The sequence below is a fragment of the Ambystoma mexicanum genome, chromosome 4q, assembly GCF_040938575.1.
Source record: "Ambystoma mexicanum isolate Mex_15411 chromosome 4q, UKY_AmexF1_1, whole genome shotgun sequence".
In the NCBI taxonomy this organism is placed as follows: Eukaryota; Metazoa; Chordata; class Amphibia; order Caudata; family Ambystomatidae; genus Ambystoma; species Ambystoma mexicanum.
Window position 1 is genome coordinate 1014217104 of NC_090928.1, and position 22831 is coordinate 1014239934.

Here is a 22831-nt window from a genome sequence, read left to right on the forward strand (position 1 = left end):
ATTGTCTATCCCCTAACAGGTGTTTATTTTTGTGGGATGTATTTACCCATGCATCCGAGCCCTACCTCAAAACTGTGCAGTACTGACATGAAAACATCATGATAGCCAGAGCTTCCCAGAAAATGCACAGGGAAATGCAGGAAGAATAGGCTGCCACCCATTTTTGCCGATGTTATGGGCACAGAAGGACACTGCCTAAAACCACCATTGGACTACCCGCACAGTAGTCTGAAACCATTGGGAATGGCAATGCTGATTGCCAAATGCAACCTAGAATTGTGGGGAATTCATTCTTAAATCCCAAAAATGGGTGCAGTACCAGTACTCACCACTATCCAAAAGCCGGCAGTTTAAAACCACCCTGTGTTTCTCTGAAGGCAAGCCAAAGTGCCTATTTCAAACATTGCAATATGTGCAAAATATTCACTGAACACCAGCAGACATTTGGTAGAATGGAGTTTTGTGTGCCTACAAAATCTGGGAAATGAAGAGCCCAAAACAATGCTTATAACAAAACTGCTATGGAGTCAGCAGTTTAAGTTGCACTGGATTTAAAGACACTAAAATCGAAAATGTTTAGATTAAATGAGTGACCTATGTTTGGTGTCACATGCCTTTGTAACTGTTGAAATGTCATAGTTTTGCACTTAGAATCAGCATTCTAGCTGCATATGTAAAAATGTTTAGTTTTATTTGAATGCAGGAACTGGGGAACAAAAAGTGACATTTTATCTGAAACTTGGCTTAAGGAACTGAATTCTGCCTGGCAACTACCCCCATCAGGAGTGAAACTTGAGTCACAGCTGTGTTCCCAGGCCTAGCTGCCCTTTTGCTGCTCACACTAAGGATATGCCATCTATCTGATAATTGAATTACCTGTGCTCTGCAGGAAAGTGAACAAAGCCCTGTCCTGGCTCAGGCAAAGGTTTTATTGGCAGGAGTCGTAAATGGTCGTAAAAAGTGGCTTCCTCCTGAGGAAAGGGGAGAGGCACTGCCTGTGAGAGCAAGCTGGCTTGGCAGAACTGGAAAAACCAGAAATTCAACCTTGTGCTGAGGGTAAACCACACCCCTTTGTAGCCAGAATATTGTTTAGAAAAAGATTAATAACTCATGGTGCGGACATGTGAAAATTTTATAAATGATACCATAATTCTTGTGATTTTTCTGCCCACAGTTTAAGAGGTTTTTCGACCCGGTGGCGTGTTCAGGGGGGTTTTAGCGGAAAAGTGGATATTACTCTAAATGTATGCATGTTAAAAATCTGAAACTTCATCAGTTAATGTCCCTACTCCCTGCACACATGTATGTAAAGTTGGGTCAATGTCAGAAAGTGAAAAATCAGTTAAAAAGTCAATTATCTGCCATTTCTGAATGCAAGCTCTTAGAAACAGCAGATTTGGACAGAGACATGGCTAAATTCAGCCACACCATGTATATGTAATTTCAAGCAACTGTGTGTTACGACTGTTCTGTGTAACCGAACTGCCGCACACTTAGAGAAATCAATACCGGGAACAGCTATGGCTCAACCCGAAATTGGGACTTTCAATATGGAGGATCTGGAGACGGTAAGCCGCGCTCTAGTTGTTTTCACTCCTCACACCGCGGGACTAGCCCCGCCTCCAAGCTTCCGGAATGGTACTTCCGGCAACAGGATCCTCTGCACTACGCGTTGCTTCTCTACTCAGAGTCGCGCTGCGCATCGTAAGTTTTCGCTATCCTTCGCTAAACTTCATACCTGTAGTAATTCCGCAGCTACCTCCCCGAGGATCATTCTTCTCTCACCTAACTTCTTTTCTTCTTACCCTTCCGTTTTCTTGGACTCATCAGAATTCAAAGTCTTCTCGAGCACAGCGGATAAACGGAAGTTCACCTACCTGTGTTTCCGACTGTCCTCTCCGGTAGTGTCTTTGTTTCTATCAAACTTTCGTTCATCAAGTCTCTCACTAGGATTCCCTCCTTGATCTAACGTTTCTATTTTATCCATATCAGCCTTTCAGTATCTTTGAGCCACAAGCCTTTCACCTGGCTCTGAACAATCTTTTCCTTGGGCTGTCACCATCCGGTCTAATACCAACCTTACCTCCGACTGACTAGAACTGCTCAGTAGAACATAGGCTTGTCAGGGTAAGAGCCTTTCTCTTTCCCTACCACTTTACTTACTCCATTTGATATCTTACTCATCTAGATTCTATTCTTCTCTATCAGAAACCACCTTGACAAGATTCCGGAATTCAGCTCAACTAGTGTTTCCCCTCCACCACTCCACCAGCTGCTACAGGAATCCACGCTCTCTAGCAGCTCCTCACGGGGTTTTTCCCTTCGGGGTTTCCCCTGGGGATTTCACCTCAATCTAGCCTTGGGCTGGATTGGGGAGGAGTTTTCAGGTAATTCCCTCTAGCTTCTAGTTTCAAGAATCCCGATCACCACAGAGGTAAGTGTTATTCTCATTTGCCGAAAGATAATTTGTGGCAAGCAATCTTATTTGTATAAAGTTATTACAGTAAGCAACGCCCAGTTGACCTAGAATTCTCTTATCTTCGGCATTTGAGAAAGACGACTTCTGTGATGGATCAACAAATTCAGCAGCTCATAGCTGCAGTACAATCTCTGACTTCAGAGGTACAGAGTCTGAAACAAGAAAACGCCAATCTTCGACAGGCTCAGCATCAGTCTCAGCAACAAACTGCCCAGTTGGCTTCCCAACAGGCAGCAACTAGCAGGGTTCCGCATTGCTCAGAAGTTCCACCTGGTCCCTTACCAGGGGGTCAGTTTGATGGTAATCCACATAAGATAAAGGAATTCCTTGATGCTTGTTCAGTACAATTCGCCTTTAAGGCAGCCTTCTTCCCTACTGATCGTGACAAGGTAGGATATATGATTTCACAGATGGTGGGACCGGCCCTAGCCTGGGCTACTCCCTTGGTCACAACCAATAATGCCATATTAGATTCTCATTCTGCCTTCTGCAATAGCATAAGATCTATGTTCGGTAGGCAGGAGATTCGGATAGCAGCCCAGGAACAACTTCTAGACCTCAGACAGGGAAATCTGGACATTCTGACTTATATTACTAGATTTAAACAGATTGCTAGTGAATCTACTTGGTCGGATGATGCACAGGTTACGTTATTCCGTAGAGGCCTGTCTGAGGATCTCAAGGATGAGGTATCTAGGGTTCCACGTCCCACGTCATTAACAGAATTCATCGCTTTAGTAATGCAAGTGGACTACAGGATAAAAGAGAGGAACAGCGAAAGACGTAAAGGGAAACCCTCTACTCGTACATATCCCTCTACTCCTGTAACACACAGAGGAAACACTAATGAGGAACCTATGCAATTAGGATCAGCTAGTCGAGGACCTTTATCTCCTGAGGAAAGATCACGCAGACGGACTCAGGGATTGTGCATGTATTGTGGTTCAAATTCTCACACTGTTCAGGAGTGCCCTATTACTCCTCCGAGACGATCGGGAAACGCCAGTTCCCGGTCGTAGGAGGAACCGCGTTCCGGGATTCTAAAGTTTCTTTAGGTTCCTCTTTAAACATGCCAGTCTTACAAGGTAACCAGCATTCTCACACACTAATGTTTGTATTACATATTACCCTCTCATTTGACAATCAGAAGATGACAGAGATTCCGGCTTTAGTGGACAGTGGCGCTGCTGGTAATTTCATTGATGAAATTTGGGCTAAACAACATCATCTACCCTTGTTTCATAAAGGTGAAGCCATTCCTGTTCAAAGTGTAGATGGTAGCCCTTTAACATCCGGACCTATCATTAACCAAACCGGGTCTTTAATCATGTCAGTTCTTACTCACGAGGAAGTTATTACCTTAGATGTTATACGAACTGCTCATTACCCTATCATTTTAGGATTACCTTGGCTACGAATGCATAATCCTTACATAAATTGGACGGCAGGTTCTCTCTTCCTGGGATCAGAGTTCTGTCTCAATAATTGTTTGGGGAAAGATAACAGGACTGTTCATTCAAGACGAGAGGAAGACAGACAGGTCTCTATTGTGGGGTCTGTCATTGGCCTTCCTGCGGAGTATCATACATTTTCGGATGTTTTTTCCTCCTCAGAATATTCCTTGCTTCCCCCTCATCGCAGAGATGATTGTGTAATCGATCTTATTCCAGACCAACCGTTACCCTTCGGAAGGATGTATATTCTCTCTTCGTCTGAGAAGATTGCCCTAAGGGAATACTTAGATCTAAATCTAAAGAATGGACTTATAACTGAATCTACGTCTCCAGCGGCAGCTTCATTATTCTTTGTACCCAAGAAGAATTCTTCTGAACTCCGACCCTGCATAGACTTTAGAGGGTTGAACAAGATCACCATTCCAGACCGATACCCGATGCCTTTGATTCCAGATATTTTAGAGGCTGTTAAGGGAGCTCTCATTTATACAAAACTGGATTTAAAGGGAGCTTACCATCTAATCAGGATCAAGAAAGGAGATGAATGGAAGACCGCCTTTCGCACCCCTTTCGGTCATTTTCAATACCAAGTCATGCCATTCGGGTTGTCCAATGCCCCAGCTATTTTCCAGCGATTTATGGATCATCTTTTTTCGGATTTACTATTACACTCTGTTATCGTTTATCTAGACGATATTCTGATCTTTTCAAAAAACATTTCTGAACATCAGTTCCAGGTCCAAGAAGTTTTACACCGACTCCAGAACAATCACCTGTTTTGCAATCTGGAAAAATGCTCTTTTCATCAGCCCCAGGTGACTTACCTGGGTTATATTCTTTCGGCAAAAGGTATTGCAATGGATCCAGACAAGATAATGGCAGTTCAAAATTGGGCTAACCCTCGATCAATCAAGGAAATTCAACATTTTGTTGGATTTTCTAATTTTTATCGTCGGTTTATCCCCAACTTCTCGGCTCTTACTCAGCCTTTAACCAACCTTCTAAAGAAAGGAGTTCCGTATGTCTGGAATGAGAAGACGCAAAAAGCTTTTGATACTTTGAAGAAGAGATTTACTTCGGCACCCATTCTCATGACTCCTGATCAATCTCGCCGTTTCATTCTCGAAACTGATGCTTCCCAATATGCCTTAGGAGCGGTTCTCCTTCAAGAGGATGACCAAGGTTTAGAACGCCCTATCGCATATCTATCGAAGACTCTCTCTCCGGCAGAATTAAACTACACCGTTCTTGAGAAAGAGTTATTGGCGATTAAGAGGGCTTTTGAGGAGTGGAGACATTTGCTGTTGGGAGCTCAGTTTCCTGTAGAGGTCCGTACAGACCATCAAAACCTAAGGATCCTCCAATACGCTCAGACATGCAACAGCCGACAGGCTAGATGGGCTCACTTTTTCTCCCCTTTCAGAATAATCTTTTCATTTATACCTGGGAGATGTAATTTACAAGCCGATGCCTTGTCACGTAAAGAGATCACTCTTCAATCTTCAGTCAAACCTGAACCGATTTTTCCTCGCTGTGTTCTAAATCTCAAAAAGAAATACAAACCAACGGATTTTTTAAAACGCCTGGAACACAGCTCTGTTCCCTCCATTTTGAAGAGCTTAACTAAGAAAGAGTTGAGTTTCTTGTCCAAAAAGGAAGGGTGTTTTTTCCATGGGAAACAGGTTTTTGTACCTACCAAGGCCTTACAGAAGGAAGTTCTAAATATGTGCCACGACTCTAAATCTGCAGGACATAGAGGTAATGCCAACACCCGTGAATTAGTCTCCCGATATTTTTGGTGGCCGTTAATGCGAAAAGACATTTTAACATACGTAAGATCTTGCCCGGTCTGCCTGCAAAATAAGAGTCCTAGACACTCACCTTTTGGAACTTTGGTCAGAATGCCAATACCCACTCGACCGTGGGAAATCATTTCAACAGACTTTATTGTGGATCTGCCCATTTCCGAAGGATGTTCAACTATAATGGTTGTAATTGATTCATTTACCAAACTGGCTCATTTTCTTCCCTTCTCTGGCCTCCCTTCGGCAGCTCAAATGGCACGAACTTTCATTTCCCGAATTTTTTCTCTTCATGGATTACCTGAGACTATCATCTCCGATAGAGGCTCTCAATACACATCAAAATACTGGAAACAGGTCTGTCAAATTTTGGGTATCACCCGGGCCTTGAGCTCAGGGTATCACCCACAGACCAACGGTCAAACTGAGAGATTAAATCAGACCTTGGAAGCATACTTACGAAGCTACATCTCAGCAGCCCACGACAACTGGTTTAGTCTACTACCAATCGCTGAATATGCCTATAACAATGCGTATCATTCAGCAATTAAGACCTCTCCTTTCTTTTGTTCTTATGGATTTCATCCTGCCTCTTTCCCGGACAAAAGATCTTTGGATGACAAATGTCCAGACGTGAAGTCTCTCTTGGAAGGGATACATCGGGGTCAACAGGTTGCCTCTCAGGCTCTTAAATCTACTCAGGAAAGAACAAAGAAGATGGCAGATCGCCTTAGATCTAAGGCACCCGTAATACGACCTGGAGATCTGGTTTGGTTATCTTCCCGTTTTCTACCCAGACACCTTAGGCCTTCCAAATTCTCTCCTAAATTCATGGGGCCTTTTCGGGTGATCTCGGCCATAGGGGCCGCAGCCTTCAAGCTGAAGTTACCCAAGACATGGACTCGGATACATCCAGTTTTTCACGTTTCTCAGCTGAAGCAAGACATTCGAAGTATTTTCCATCCCATGGTTTTTTCTCGTCCACCACCTATTCTACACCAGTCTGATGCGGAATACGAAGTTTCAGAGTTATGTGACTCTCGCTTTCACCGTGGGAAACTTCAGTATTTGGTAGACTGGAAGGGTTACGCCCCTTCAGACCGGACTTGGGAATCAAAATCCAGTATCCATGCTCCTAAACTAATCAAGAGTTTTCACAAGAGACATCCTGGTAAACCAGGGGATAATGACTTTAAGAGGGGGCATACTGTTACGACTGTTCTGTGTAACCGAACTGCCGCACACTTAGAGAAATCAATACCGGGAACAGCTATGGCTCAACCCGAAATCGGGACTTTCAATATGGAGGATCTGGAGACGGTAAGCCGCGCTCTAGTTGTTTTCACTCCTCACACCGCGGGACTAGCCCCGCCTCCAAGCTTCCGGAATGGTACTTCCGGCAACAGAATCCTCTGCACTACGCGTTGCTTCTCTACTCAGAGTCGCGCTGCGCATCGTAAGTTTTCGCTATCCTTCGCTAAACTTCCTACCTGAAGTAATTCCGCAGCTACCTCCCCGAGGATCATTCTTCTCTCACCTAACTTCTTTTCTTCTTACCCTTCCGTTTTCTTGGACTCATCAGAATTCAAAGTCTTCTCGAGCACAGCGGATAAACGGAAGTTCACCTACCTGTGTTTCCGACTGTCCTCTCCGGTAGTGTCTTTGTTTCTATCAAACTTTCGTTCATCAAGTCTCTCACTAGGATTCCCTCCTTGATCTAACGTTTCTATTTTATCCATATCAGCCTTTCAGTATCTTTGAGCCACAAGCCTTTCACCTGGCTCTGAACAATCTTTTCCTTGGGCTGTCACCATCCGGTCTAATACCAACCTTACCTCCGACTGACTAGAACTGCTCAGTAGAACATAGGCTTGTCAGGGTAAGATCCTTTCTCTTTCCCTACCACTTTACTTACTCCATTTGATATCTTACTCATCTAGATTCTATTCTTCTCTATCAGAAACCACCTTGACAAGATTCCGGAATTCAGCTCAACTAGTGTTTCCCCTCCACCACTCCACCAGCTGCTACAGGAATCCACGCTCTCTAGCAGCTCCTGACGGGGTTTTTCCCTTCGGGGTTTCCCCTGGGGATTTCACCTCAATCTAGCCTTGGGCTGGATTGGGGAGGAGTTTTCAGGTAATTCCCTCTAGCTTCTAGTTTCAAGAATCCCGATCACCACAGAGGTAAGTGTTATTCTCATTTGCCGAAAGATAATTTGTGGCAAGCAATCTTATTTGTATAAAGTTATTACACTGTGTAACTGTGAAATATGTCTTTTATTATCAAATATAGAATGTGTGCAATCTGACAGAGGAGTGTCCTATCTGCAAGCCATAAAATGACATCCCTCTGACTCACAGTTCATTCCCCAATCAAATGATAAATGGAAGTTTGACCAATTAGAAGCTGAGAGAGAGGTAGGGTCAGTGATGCTAGAACACACCCACATCCTAAACACATAAAAGCAGACAGACAGGACAGATAGGGACCTTCAATTCCATCTGCAGCGGGACGCTCTGCCGGAAAAATCCATACTTTACCTCCATCAAACCTCCAGAGAGCCAAACTAGAGACTTCAATCTATCCAGAACTAGAGACCCAGACCAGAGAACCAGAGAGAGCTGACCCAGATCACTGTGAAGTGCAGAGACCAGAGGCGAGTTTAAAACCTGACCAGATCCATGGCGAGGCCCATTTCACTCAAGAATATAGTGTGAGTACCTAGAAAACTGTGCAGAACCAATCTCCTAGTTAAAATAATATAATTCAATCCTATTTTAATCTAAGTAGAACTGTCTCCTAACTGTCACCTGTCATTTGTAAAGCTGTCACTTGTCATTTCCTAGTTGAAAGCTGCACTTGTCTTTTTGAACTTTAAAATTTCAAATCTGAAAAACGACCTTCACAAAATCGCTCATATCTCCGCAACCGTTTGTGCTAGAGACTTGCAGTAACTTTCATTTTGAAGCTGAGATCCTAGGCTTTCCTAGGACTCCAAAACAATAGAGATGGTCCTTGTGGTTCCTCTGTAATAGCGCTCGGCGCATCTGCGAATTTTGCCGCGATTTGCAAATTTCTTCACGTGGAAAAATTGCTGCTGCTTGCCTTCCATTTGCCAGAAATTCGTTTAACCTGCTAACTATCCCTGCATCATTGCCAGTGTGAGGCTGGACTAATATTAACTAGATACCACTCACCCTGAACCTCTGAAAGGGAATTAAAAGCATTTCCAGCATATTTCTCATCCATTGCTAGCACATATCAAAGCATTTGCCTGTGTTTTAAACTTCTGTTGTCTAAGCTTGCTGGGGTGAACTGAATTACAGTTGATTGCCTTTCTGAGAACTGTGTGCTTCCTTCCATTTCCTTGCATTGCATCAAGGGGGGGAGTGAATAGCCAGAGAAAAGTGATTACATTGTTTGGTTGAAATCATATTGAGTATTTTCTGTACTGCATTCATTGAATATTGCATCCACCTGAGCTTAACTAAAGCATCCTCTACCACATTATACTTTTGTTCCTATTTACCAGTGTGCTACCTTATCCATTTCATGTCAACTCCTTATTGATTATAGAGAAGTGTGTTAGTGCCAGATTCTCCGTTGTTAATCTTCATCATATCAGATTAAGTGTGCTGTTCAATTATTAATTTATTATAAAGTGTGATATATATATATTTTAAATTATCAAATAAACCTTTTAAACTTGCAAAACAGAACTACTTCTTGGCTCAGTGGGGTCAGGGGGATTCCAAGAGAGGGGTGTTATATAGGGGTAGTCATCCAGAACGCATGAACTGGACATAAAGATATATCAATAAGGGTTTTCATTCAGTATTCTAGACTAGGCGTTAACTTAGCTGTAGTGCTGAATTGAATCCTCTTACAAATTGGGGGCTCGAGCCAAGACGTTGGGTTAGATTTACCACTTGTGCAGCTTAATACAGTGTGCTAACTGACGGGATACATACATCCGGTCGGATCACCACGCTGCATTACGCTGTGAAGCATTGCTCAAAAGGGACACTCCAAGAAAAGTTCTGTTCTGCAAAAATAAAATACAAACTTCTGTAAGTCAGGACAGAGACCAATCTCTAGAATGACGACCTTAGTAGACATGAAAATAGCCAGAGAGCACCTCTTGCATAAGCTATTTGTGAGAGGTGAATGGACCGAACAGGGCCAGGATGTGTGGTTGCAGGCCATCACACAACAGGTCACTGAAACAGGGTCAGATATATATAGAGATCAGGGTCCCTTACATGTGGCCCTGAGTGAACTATATATGGCTCCTAAAGCCAAAGAGGAACACAATAAGATTGCCAGGATAGCAGCATACCTGTACCTATATATGGGAGACATGCAGGATAGATGTGCTGAAAGCCAAAATCTGGCAAATAGGCAACAGATGGCATTACAGAAGGCCCAATCTGATCTGGACTCTTCTGAGCAGAGGCTGCAGAGGAGCCAGGAGTCAGAAGATGATAGTAGGCAGCACATCATTAAAATAAAGAAGGATATGGATGTGCTGCAACAGGAAAAGGTAGAACAGGATACCAGATTTCTGGCCTTGCAGAAGGAATACCAAGAAGGTTTGGACTCCCTACTGCAAAACCAGAAAAAGCTGGAGCAACAACTGGACTTCAACAGGGTATGTGCTGAGCAGGTAGTCACCCTGCAAGGCCACCTAGATAGAGTGAAGGCAGAGAGCAACAAACTAATTCTGAAAGACCTGGATACCCAGGCAGAGTTTGATCAGGAGCGCCAGAATGCTGGTGCCTTCCAAAGGCAAAGGGACGACCTGGCGGCACAGATGCAGGCTCTTAGTCAGGAAAGGGATACCTTAGGCCAGGAAGTCTGCCATTTAAAAAGAAAAATGGAAGAAAATCACCTGGCCCACCAGGGACTGGGTGACCTCCAAAAAGAACACCAGAACTTGCTAGAGCACACCAGGAGGGTGGAGGATGCTCTAGCAAGAAAGGAGCAGGCCAATAGGGACACAGCTCAGGAGGTAACCCTCCTGCAGCAAAGACTGGCCCAGTTCTCCAGGACCAAACAGGAAGTACAGAGGGAAAATGAGGCTCTCTGCCAGCACAATGAGAGGCTCCAGCAACAGGTAGCGATGCAGGAGAAACTGATAGAGTCGAGTAAGGCCTTAACAGAGGAACTGAAAGCACAAATGCAGGCTCTTGCATTGCAACAGGGAACAGGGGCGGATAGAGATGAGGTCCGCTGGGAAAGAGAGACTCCTGACCATAATTGCAGGAGCCCTAACCCCAGGGGCCTTCATCTCCCCCCAGTCCTTGGACTCTACCACCCCCATGTCCCCTGGCGCACATGAGCACAGGGCCGCAGGGATGGCAGATTACTATCCAGCTAAGAGTATGGGGCTCATAGGCCAGTACCACTCAGGAATGGAGGGGTGGGCATCCGGGTATGGGCACCCATGTACAGTACAGTTCAATGGGGAACCCCAGGAGAGTAGGCCCATTAAGGGCATCCTGAAAACCTCTGCCCAGTTAAGTCAGTGGAGGGGGTACCCATCAAATCCTGGCAGCAAGGAGGAATCTGAAGACTCCTCTGAACTGCGCAGGACACAGGAGACCAGGTCCCCACATTCTGACAGCCATTCCCAGGCTCGCAGAATCCGGGAAAACCTGGAAGATCAGACGGGAACCTCTGGGAGCAGTGCCTCTGAGTCCGAGGAAGAATGGACAAGGGTTACCCGAACCAAAAAGGCCAATAAGGCAAAAAGGGCCTTGCTTAAGGACCCCTTAAAGCAGATTAAGGCGATCAGGAGCGTCATCACGCCTTACCATAAGAACGCTAAGTATTCTGTTTGGGAGCACTTAGAGTTGTTTGAACAAATGATGGAGACTTTCCATTTGAAGGACAGCCAAAGCTGTATTCAATATGTAAAGTGGACCTTCTCCCCGGAATACTCCAGTTTCTTTGTGGGGCTGGAGGACCAAAATCATTTAAGATGGTCCACCTATAAGGCGGCCATCTTGAAACATTTTTCTGTTCACAGAAATCCTCAAGAGGCTCGCAAGGCAGCCTACAATTTGCAATGTGGGGAGGATCAGGCCCCACAAGAATTTGTGCAGGAGTTAAAGCGTGCTTTTGCACAGACCACCAGAAGGGTGCGCACGGATAGCAGGGAATTTATTAACACGTTTTTCCATGCCTTGCCCAAATATATCATGACCCAGCTCGTGAGGGATTTTCACGAGAAAAGATCTTTAGACTGGGTCATTGAACAGGCTACCCGGATCTATGAGGTGCAGAAACCGATAGATAGCAAAAGTAATGCCCAGAAAAACCCCAAAGCCAACAGCACCCCTGCTGCTGCCAAGGTGGCAGAGGTAAAGGTCACCCCCGTTTTGGATTTGGAGATGGGGGGGCCTAAAAACCTGCCTGCACCTAATAATGCTAGGCCCAGGAGGTCCTCGGGTCAGTCACAGACAGGGAGCCAAGGAGGCAGCCCCACAAACGGGGTCCCTCGCTCTCCTGATTATGTAAGTCCCCGTTACAAGGGAAATCGACCCATCCTGGGTTATGTGTGGACTCCTCCAGCCCAAGGGGGGGATCCAGACAAGCACCTAACCCAGGGAACTTCCCTCCAAACTTCCCACAGGAGGGCAGAAATTTACCAAACCCTGGGCAGAACTTTTTCCCCAGATATCCACCCGACTTTCAGCCCCAAAACCATCCATCCTTCTTTCCCCAATTCCCTGAGCCCAGACCACTGAATCCGGGGGAGGGGAGGCCAAGGGTGGAGGGGTACCCAAATCTTCCCAACCCGGGGTATTACCAGAGGAGGGACAGCTACCCTTCCCGGGATCAGCCCAGGGGAGAAAACAGGGCCCCGTATCAGCCTGAGCGGGTTTCCCAGTTAGAGCGCCAGGTTCAAAACATGGCGCGGGATCTGGGTCACATACTGAGGGCTCAGCAGAACCCTCAGATGGGCGTGCCGGCGCAGAACGCACCCAACTCTGGACCTGGTACTCCAGAACAATGACGGGGGCAGCACCCCGATAACTCACCGGTTCCCAGGGAGGAGGCACAAAGGGGAGGGGGGTGTAAAGCCTTGGAGGAAGCTTCCTTCCTCACTTGTAAACAGCCCCTGGAAACCCAGGAACCGGAAACAAAATCTCTTGCCCCTGAAAGTCTGCCTCCTAAGGAGCAGAGGGGGGGTAGGAGAAAAAAAAGACCCAAACAGACTCAGTTTGAGGAGGAGGTACAGGTCTTTCAATTTGAGGGAGAGGGATCCTCAGAGGATCCTGGGAAAAGGATCTTCTCCTTCAGAGAGGGGGGAACTCCTCCCAAAGAAAAATGGGTCCCTAGGGATGCAAATCCAGACTGGGGAGATGTGGAGACTGAGCTACCGCCGCCCACCATCTCATCCCAGAACCAACAGCAAGAAAATCCCCTGGTTCAAACCCATCCTGGTGACTGCCTCCAAAAAGGGGGGGGCGGCCCGGAACCGGAGCCAGGGGAACCCACAATGGCTCTGATCTCCAGTTGCCAACTTTTTCTTTCAGATTCCCAAGGCTCTCCACAGAATTCTGCCCAAAATTCTTCTCTCGCGATGTCCAAAACCAGAAAGTTAGCCCACCAGTTGTCCAAAAATGTACATTATCTGTGCCCCCTTGAGGAGAAGGAGGGAAGATATTATGCCCCGGTACAAGTACAGGGGCAGGGTACAATCTCGGCACTGGTGGACACGGGATCTCAAGCTACCCTTCTGTCCAGAAGGGCCTTTGATGAACTGAATGCAGGAAGGGGAGAGAATTACCAAATTCCTCTCACCTCTCTTCCTGGACAACTGCAAAACTTTGACGGGAAGGAAATTCCCGTCGAGGGGACGGCAGATTTGGACATTAAAATTGGGCGACATAAGTTGAAACACCCGGTCATAGTTGTGACCCCAGAGGGCACCCCTTGTTTACTAGGGAATGACCTCCTGAGAAGGTTGTCACCCCTAATAGATTGTGTAAACAAGGTCCTCTGGACCCAGACTAGCCGACCAATAAAATTAAAACAGAGTGTCAACCATGTTAGTTTAAACGGCACCTGCCACATGGTTGAACAAAAATCTGACCAAGTAGAATTTCACTTCCAGAACAACAAGATTCCAGACGTGACAGTAATAGCAGTAGGACAACAAACTGGTGATGGGGGGTCCTCTCTATTTCTGAAAATCAACCTTCCTTCCAGTCTAAAATGGTATTCCACGCTGGAAGGAAACACTTTGAAATTCTATACCAATCCACAATCTGAAACTCCCACTCCTATAGTCCAGAAAGATGTGAAATCAGCTCAGAGCCTGGCTGATATTCAGCAAATTGGAGAGCAGTTGTTCATCCCTGTTCAGTTAAATGATGGGAAGGACTCTGTTCTCGCTCGAGTGTGTGTGAACAACGGTAAGAGCTTCATCAGCGAAGCCATGTTTCGCCAACTCCCAAAAGATCCAGCCATTCCCACCTTCAAACTGATAGACAAATGGGAAATGGACCTGGAAGCACCTGATTCCAAACATCTCCTGCCAAGCAGGTGTATGCTCAAAATCTCCATTGGCAACAAGAGCATACTCCACAATTGTTGGGTCGTGCGAGACGTCCCTGCCGCCTTTTGCTTAGGCAGTGACATTCTCAATCGCTTTGCCATTAGTTTGGACCTAATAAACTTCAAAGCTTGGTCCCGATTAGCGGATAATCCCATGAGCTTTGATGATCCAGAAAAAGCATTTAGGTCAGCTCAATTGCTACCTTATGCAGTTGAAATTCAGGTTAAAGAGGAAGTCACCATCCCAGAAAGGACCCGACAATTCTCCCTGGAAGTGAAAGTTAAAAGGGGACAACATTTGAAAAACCCTGATGCTTACATACATCTAAATGCTTCTCTCCAACAGCAAGGGTTGGGGGTAAACCCAACACCATTAGTCAACATAGAACATGACACCATTCCAATAGAGGTGGATAACAGCGACTTAAAGAGTATTACTCTAGCCGCAGGCACCATTATTGGAATGGCGGTTGATGACCGACATTTCTCCATTGATCTTGTAAATGAACTGTTAGGACCAATCCCCAAGGACTGTGTTGACAGTGACAGTGAGGACAATACAACACCAGACAGGATTTTTACCCGGCATGGGGGAACTTCCTGGTGTACACTTCCTGCCCCTATGGTAAGGAAGATGTGACTTGTGATTTCAGGAGGGATGAGGTGATTTTCCAGGTCCATGAGGGCTGCCTTTCCCACCTGAAGCCTCCAGTCCAAATCAGCACTCTGACCAGGGACTTCTCCACCCAGCTGGAGGAGGCCGCTGAAATAGCCAAACCAGAAGTCTTTCCAGGCTTCAGGCAGATGGTGGAAGAGAGAGTCAACCTAGCTGATGCCTGTGTGACTCTGGAACAAAAGCAAAAGTTGAAACAAGTTTTCTTGGATTTCCAAGATCTCTTTGCGGTAGACTCATATGACTGTGGTCGCACTGACATCCACACAACAACAATCCCCACGGACCCTGGCATGACTCCTGTGTTTGTGAAGCAATATTGCTTGCCTCTCGCATCAATGGAGTCCCTTACTGAAATAATTAAGAACCTTGAGTCCCGGGGAATAATCCGTCCAGTCCACAGCACCTTCAATAATCCGGTGCTGGGAATATTGAAGCCGAACGGCCAGTGGAGACTCTGCGCCGACCTTAGGGAGCTCAACAAACGGGTCCATACTTCCCGATGGCCTCTGCCCTACATTGACCAAGGGCTGGCCCAGATCCAGGGGTCACAGGTATTCACTGCAATAGACCTGACCAATGGATACTGGACTGTGCCTGTCAGTAGGGAGGACCAATACAAGCTGGCTTTTACCTTTGGGGGCCAGCAGTACACATGGACCCGGACTCCCTTCGGATACCTCAACTCCGGCAATGAATTCAACATTTTTCTACATAAGGCCATGCCCGACCTGGGTGCGAGGGGTAACCTGGCTTATGTAGATGATGTCCTCATCAAAAGCTCAACTGTTGAGGAACACATAGCGGAGATCCGTTATGTTCTAACACAGTTGAGGGCCGCCGGAGCAAAACTTTCCTTTCAGAAAGCACAGTGGTGTAGAACCCGTGTTAATTTCTTGGGGCATGAGATTACTCCTCAGGGTCTCTGTCCCCAGGAAAAGAAAGTGGAAGCCCTCCAAAAATTGAAAGACCCCACAACTCTGCGGGAACTAAGGAGCCTCCTTGGACTGACTAATTACAGCAGAAAGTTCATTGAGGGCTACGTAGAGATCACCAGACCCCTGATTCATCTCCTGAAGGGGGGGGTCAAGTGGGAATGGGGTCCAGAACAAGCTGAGGCAGTAAAACAACTCAAAAGAAGCCTCTCACAAGCGCCTTGCCTAGCTTACCCTGTCAGAAACAAGGAGTTCTTCCTGGAGACGGGGTTCTCTAATACATGCTTGACGGCAGTATTATACCAAAAGCATGACAAGGTCAATAAAGTAATCTCCTATGCGAGCAAAACTTTATCCTCTGTGGAGGAAAAATTCAACGATTGTGAGAAGGCACTCCTGGCAACGGTGTGGGCATTGAAGAATTACCGTCCGTTTATCCAGGGGGAACACATTATAGTGGAGACTCCACACCAGCCTCTGCAATATCTCCAAAGTGACAGAATCCGGGCCGGAAATGTGAGTAATTCCCGAATTACTTCCTGGATTCTGTCAATGCAAGGCTTTCCTGTGGAGGTCAGATATGGCCAAAACAAGAAGAGTCCCCTCGCGCAAGGTCTGGCTGACTTGCATGATTGTGCCAGAGAAAACTGTCTCGAGGACGAAAGTCTAAAAATAAAGGACAACATGGAGGCATACCTTAATTCCCCACACAAAGTCTTTGAAGAAGACAAGTGTGAGGGAATGCCCACTGTGTATGTGGATGGATGCTCTTACCATGTTGACAACAACGGGGAGAAAGAACTGGTGGCTGGCGTAGGGAATGCATGGGTGAATGAGTCCCCAGAACCCTCCGCTGGATACAAAATTGGTCCCCGAAGTAGTCAGGTGGCAGAATTGATGGCTGTGCATCATGCCATCCTCACTGCTGTCCAGCATCAACTCCACGAACTGGTCATAATCACAGATTCGGATTATGTACGGAACGGGTTCGTGGAGCACCTGGTTAATTGGAAAACCAGAGGCATGTTATGTGCTAACAACAAACCCTTGAAACATGGGAAGTTGATCCAAAACATTGATGATCTGGTCACCTCGAACGAGATGACCATCTATTGGAAGAAGATCAAGGGTCATTCCAAAGTAGAGGGACCAGACAAAACTGGAAATGACTTAGCTGATCAGTTGGCCAAGACCGGGGCCATCCAAGGGGATCTAATTGAGATTGAGTCCCTGTTGGGGGAAATCCAGGTCACTGCTATCACTAGGTCCCAGACAAATGCTCACAACGACCTTTCAATTGCACAATGGAGCAAGGAGACCCCTGATGCTGATTTGATTACTGCTCAGAAGGGGGATCCAATTATTGGTAAATTTTACCAGCACCTTGAGGACCCTGAGAACTTTCCCCTGACGGATACCGATTACACTGGGAAAGAGGACCTAAGAGTGTTGATGAAATGTCCAAAAATGTTCCGAATCCAAGACGGTTTGTTGGTAAGGAAATCCAAAGCTGGCCACGATCAGTGGGTGGTTCCTACCTCATTCCGAAGCCTGATGTTAAGTCACGCCCATGATGCGGCCACCGCCGGTCATAGGGGGTTTCACACAACATTGGAAATCTTAAGAGAGGTTGCATACTGGCCACACATGGGGCAGGACCTCGACCAATACTTGAAGGGGTGTCTTGTGTGTGCACAATTTCAGCCATCCTCCCTTACGCACCGGGCGCCTTTACAAAAGAGGGGAATGACACTGCCATGGTCAGATTTACAAATCGACTTTGTAGGCCCTGTGATTCGCTCGGCTAGGGGGAATAAGTACATGTTGACTGTGACATGCTTGTTTACCAAGTGGGTGGAATGTCTCCCAGCCCCAAACTGCAAGGCAGAAACTGCAGCTGCCTTGATGATTAACCACATCTTTTCCCGTTTTGGTCTACCTCAAAGGATTGAGACAGACAGAGGTAGCCACTTCACCAGTGAAGTAATGACAAAGATGTGGGAGATACTGGGGGTCAAAAGGAAGTTGCATATTGCTTATCGGCCAGCTTCTTCTGGGGCAGTAGAGAGATATAACCGAACCATTGTGAGCATATTAAAGAAGTTTGTGGCAGATTCTGGGCCAAGTTGGGATATCCGATTACCTCTGGTCCTAATGGCTATCAGATCTACCCCTTCATCTGCAACCAAAATGTCACCATTTGAGTTGATGACTGGGCGCAAGATGGTGCTTCCTCAGCATTTGCTCTACAGGACCCAAGAGCAGACACTGATAAATGCCTCCACTACTCATGAGTATGTAGAGAATTTAAGGAAACACCTCCAACATGCTTTTGCTTTTGCTCAGCGGAATCTAGAAAGATCAGCTGATAGCATGAAGACCCATTATGACCTGAAAACTTCCAGGAAGGAATATCAGGTGGGAGACCGGGTCTATCTATACAACTTCCAAAGGAACCAGGCCAAGCAGCGCAAATTTTTGCCTACATGGAAGGGACCCTTTGAGATCGTCGATAAGATCTCCCCTGTGGCCTACAAGATCCGCATCCCCAAAGGCGGTTCGGCAGCGGGGGAAGACAAGTGGGTCCACATAAACCAGTTGAAATGTTGCCATCCCAGGCACACTCTGCAACAACTGGAGGAATCCTCTGGAATCCTAGCGGGTACTGTCTCAGATTAATTCAGTTCCAACCATAAAACATACCACATCTAGTCTCTAAAATATTGTGATTTGCATGAAACTGTCTCTTAGTTATACTGTTTTTTTTTCAAAATAAGAATGTAATGTTTCGTGATGATGAAATGCATATGCTGCCCCACTATCTCAACGGTGGTGGAAAAACGTCTATGAATAGGTATTGCCGCTCTTCCTTTGTCGTCCTAGGAGAAAGAAAACCTTGAGACGGGCCAAGGAGGACGATCCGGAGACCGGGAGCTGAGACGCAATGGGCTCGGGGTACCGCCCAATATTCCCATCAGGACCGGCGAGGAGAACCGATCGATCCGACCGGATGGAGGAAAAGATGCTGAACTGTGCCATCTATTGGAAGAAGATGAGGAAACATCCCAGATCTTGCGAGTCCCATCAGTGAAACCGAATGGCCATCGCAAGAGGGGGGCTTGTGGGATGTATTTACCCATGCATCCGAGCCCTACCTCAAAACTGTGCAGTACTGACATGAAAACATCATGATGGCCAGAGCTTCCCAGAAAATGCACAGGGAAATGCAGGAAGAATAGGCTGCCACCCATTTTTGCCGATGTTATGGGCACAGAAGGACACTGCCTAAAACCACCATTGGACTACCCGCACAGTAGTCTGAAACCATTGGGAATGGCAATGCTGATTGCCAAATGCAACCTAGAATTGTGGGGAATTCATTCTTAAATCCCAAAAATGGGTGCAGTACCAGTACTCACCACTATCCAAAAGCCGGCAGTTTAAAACCACCCTGTGTTTCTCTGAAGGCAAGCCAAAGTGCCTATTTCAAACATTGCAATATGTGCAAAATATTCACTGAACACCAGCAGACATTTGGTAGAATGGAGTTTTGTGTGCCTACAAAATCTGGGAAATGAAGAGCCCAAAACAATGCTTATAACAAAACTGCTATGGAGTCAGCAGTTTAAGTTGCACTGGATTTAAAGACACTAAAATCGAAAATGTTTAGATTAAATGAGTGACCTATGTTTGGTGTCACATGCCTTTGTAACTGTTGAAATGTCATAGTTTTGCACTTAGAATCAGCATTCTAGCTGCATATGTAAAAATGTTTAGTTTTATTTGAATGCAGGAACTGGGGAACAAAAAGTGACATTTTATCTGAAACTTGGCTTAAGGAACTGAATTCTGCCTGGCAACTACCCCCATCAGGAGTGAAACTTGAGTCACAGCTGTGTTCCCAGGCCTAGCTGCCCTTTTGCTGCTCACACTAAGGATATGCCATCTATCTGATAATTGAATTACCTGTGCTCTGCAGGAAAGTGAACAAAGCCCTGTCCTGGCTCAGGCAAAGGTTTTATTGGCAGGAGTCGTAAATGGTCGTAAAAAGTGGCTTCCTCCTGAGGAAAGGGGAGGGGCACTGCCTGTGAGAGCAAGCTGGCTTGGCAGAACTGGAAAAACCAGAAATTCAACCTTGTGCTGAGGGTAAACCACACCCCTTTGTAGCCAGAATATTGTTTAGAAAAAGATTAATAACTCATGGTGCGGACATGTGAAAATTTTATAAATGATACCATAATTCTTGTGATTTTTCTGCCCACAGTTTAAGAGGTTTTTCGACCCGGTGGCGTGTTCAGGGGGGTTTTAGCGGAAAAGTGGATATTACTCTAAATGTATGCATGTTAAAAATCTGAAACTTCATCAGTTAATGTCCCTACTCCCTGCACACATGTATGTAAAGTTGGGTCAATGTCAGAAAGTGAAAAATCAGTTAAAAAGTCAATTATCTGCCATTTCTGAATGCAAGCTCTTAGAAACAGCAGATTTGGACAGAGACATGGCTAAATTCAGCCACACCATGTATATGTAATTTCAAGCAACTGTGTAACTGTGAAATATGTCTTTTATTATCAAATATAGAATGTGTGCAATCTGACAGAGGAGTGTCCTATCTGCAAGCCATAAAATGACATCCCTCTGACTCACAGTTCATTCCCCAATCAAATGATAAATGGAAGTTTGACCAATTAGAAGCTGAGAGAGAGGTAGGGTCAGTGATGCTAGAACACACCCACATCCTAAACACATAAAAGCAGACAGACAGGACAGATAGGGACCTTCAATTCCATCTGCAGCGGGACGCTCTGCCGGAAAAATCCATACTTTACCTCCATCAAACCTCCAGAGAGCCAAACTAGAGACTTCAATCTATCCAGAACTAGAGACCCAGACCAGAGAACCAGAGAGAGCTGACCCAGATCACTGTGAAGTGCAGAGACCAGAGGCGAGTTTAAAACCTGACCAGATCCATGGCGAGGCCCATTTCACTCAAGAATATAGTGTGAGTACCTAGAAAACTGTGCAGAACCAATCTCCTAGTTAAAATAATATAATTCAATCCTATTTTAATCTAAGTAGAACTGTCTCCTAACTGTCACCTGTCATTTGTAAAGCTGTCACTTGTCATTTCCTAGTTGAAAGCTGCACTTGTCTTTTTGAACTTTAAAATTTCAAATCTGAAAAACGACCTTCACAAAATCGCTCATATCTCCGCAACCGTTTGTGCTAGAGACTTGCAGTAACTTTCATTTTGAAGCTGAGATCCTAGGCTTTCCTAGGACTCCAAAACAATAGAGATGGTCCTTGTGGTTCCTCTGTAATAGCGCTCGGCGCATCTGCGAATTTTGCCGCGATTTGCAAATTTCTTCACGTGGAAAAATTGCTGCTGCTTGCCTTCCATTTGCCAGAAATTCGTTTAACCTGCTAACTATCCCTGCATCATTGCCAGTGTGAGGCTGGACTAATATTAACTAGATACCACTCACCCTGAACCTCTGAAAGGGAATTAAAAGCATTTCCAGCATATTTCTCATCCATTGCTAGCACATATCAAAGCATTTGCCTGTGTTTTAAACTTCTGTTGTCTAAGCTTGCTGGGGTGAACTGAATTACAGTTGATTGCCTTTCTGAGAACTGTGTGCTTCCTTCCATTTCCTTGCATTGCATCAAGGGGGGGAGTGAATAGCCAGAGAAAAGTGATTACATTGTTTGGTTGAAATCATATTGAGTATTTTCTGTACTGCATTCATTGAATATTGCATCCACCTGAGCTTAACTAAAGCATCCTCTACCACATTATACTTTTGTTCCTATTTACCAGTGTGCTACCTTATCCATTTCATGTCAACTCCTTATTGATTATAGAGAAGTGTGTTAGTGCCAGATTCTCCGTTGTTAATCTTCATCATATCAGATTAAGTGTGCTGTTCAATTATTAATTTATTATAAAGTGTGATATATATATATTTTAAATTATCAAATAAACCTTTTAAACTTGCAAAACAGAACTACTTCTTGGCTCAGTGGGGTCAGGGGGATTCCAAGAGAGGGGTGTTATATAGGGGTAGTCATCCAGAACGCATGAACTGGACATAAAGATATATCAATAAGGGTTTTCATTCAGTATTCTAGACTAGGCGTTAACTTAGCTGTAGTGCTGAATTGAATCCTCTTACAAATTGGGGGCTCGAGCCAAGACGTTGGGTTAGATTTACCACTTGTGCAGCTTAATACAGTGTGCTAACTGACGGGATACATACATCCGGTCGGATCACCACGCTGCATTACGCTGTGAAGCATTCCTCAAAAGGGACACTCCAAGAAAAGTTCTGTTCTGCAAAAATAAAATACAAACTTCTGTAAGTCAGGACAGAGACCAATCTCTAGAATGACGACCTTAGTAGACATGAAAATAGCCAGAGAGCACCTCTTGCATAAGCTATTTGTGAGAGGTGAATGGACCGAACAGGGCCAGGATGTGTGGTTGCAGGCCATCACACAACAGGTCACTGAAACAGGGTCAGATATATATAGAGATCAGGGTCCCTTACATGTGGCCCTGAGTGAACTATATATGGTTCCTAAAGCCAAAGAGGAACACAATAAGATTGCCAGGATAGCAGCATACCTGTACCTATATATGGGAGACATGCAGGATAGATGTGCTGAAAGCCAAAATCTGGCAAATAGGCAACAGATGGCATTACAGAAGGCCCAATCTGATCTGGACTCTTCTGAGCAGAGGCTGCAGAGGAGCCAGGAGTCAGAAGATGATAGTAGGCAGCACATCATTAAAATAAAGAAGGATATGGATGTGCTGCAACAGGAAAAGGTAGAACAGGATACCAGATTTCTGGCCTTGCAGAAGGAATACCAAGAAGGTTTGGACTCCCTACTGCAAAACCAGAAAAAGCTGG